The 764-nt window shown below is 40.6% G+C and overlaps 1 protein-coding gene across 1 annotated transcript in view; it reads right to left on the bottom strand.

Moving 5' to 3' along the window:
- ZNF292 (zinc finger protein 292) overlaps positions 1-170 on the bottom strand; it is a 115884-nt gene extending 115714 nt beyond the window's left edge. Inside the window, exon 1 of the mRNA XM_019661694.1 lies at positions 155-170. The gene's annotated coding sequence lies outside the window, so the exon portion shown is untranslated. The remainder of the gene's footprint in view (positions 1-154) is intronic.
- Between the last annotated feature and the right edge of the window lie 594 nt (positions 171-764).

Here is a 764-nt window from a genome sequence, read left to right as displayed (position 1 = left end):
GGGAGGGGGAGGGGGAGGGGGAGGGGGAGGGAGAGGGAGAGAGGGGGAGAGAGAGAGAGAGAGTTCTCCATTTTAAAAAAGAGTTAAGGAGATTAAACCATGTGTAGGGAATAAGAAGTCAATAGCATCTTCTAATTTATTTCAGATGTCTTACTAATTGTGGCGTTTTTGGCTCCTGCCATCTTCATCAGGCTGCTTGCTGGGAGAGTTAGTTTGCTGAGAGAGCAGTGTGGATGTGATTAGCAATCCATTAATAGGAGGTGAGAGGAGCAGTCAGCCTCGCCTGTAAAGCAGCAGCGCTGGATTTTAGAAATCATTGTAGAACAAGAAGCCATCCACAGCACCAGGAAGATTCTTCATGCTTTTACCCTTTCCAGGGCCTTAACTTTACATCCAGTCCCAAGCATAAATGGCTTCTGGGTAAATTATGTAAAGAAATGAAAAAACAGGGAAAATCACTTTATCCTAGCACAAATATTTAATTTGCAAGAAAGGAGGGAGGAAGTAAACACATCATTTGTAACTATATCCAAGGTAGAAATACAGCCAAAGCTTTTTCTAGTTACCTTACTTGCTATCTTTCAGCATACCCAGAGTCCATGCTTAAATACAAAAAAGAATTCTTCCTTTTAGATAAATATGTCCCTAATCTTAAAGACTGGCTCACAGGAAAGCTTAAGATAAGGCTCTCCAGGAAGTCACCACCAATTTTTCATTGAGCTATTTAAAATAAATAAAAGATAGAAGAGCACAAAAGAGAAGCT

Source organism: Hipposideros armiger, unplaced genomic scaffold (assembly GCF_001890085.2).
Source record: "Hipposideros armiger isolate ML-2016 unplaced genomic scaffold, ASM189008v1 scaffold_358, whole genome shotgun sequence".
NCBI classification, from domain to species: Eukaryota; Metazoa; Chordata; class Mammalia; order Chiroptera; family Hipposideridae; genus Hipposideros; species Hipposideros armiger.
The sequence above is the reverse complement of the archived record's forward strand: the minus strand, read 5'-3'. Positions and strand labels throughout refer to the sequence as shown.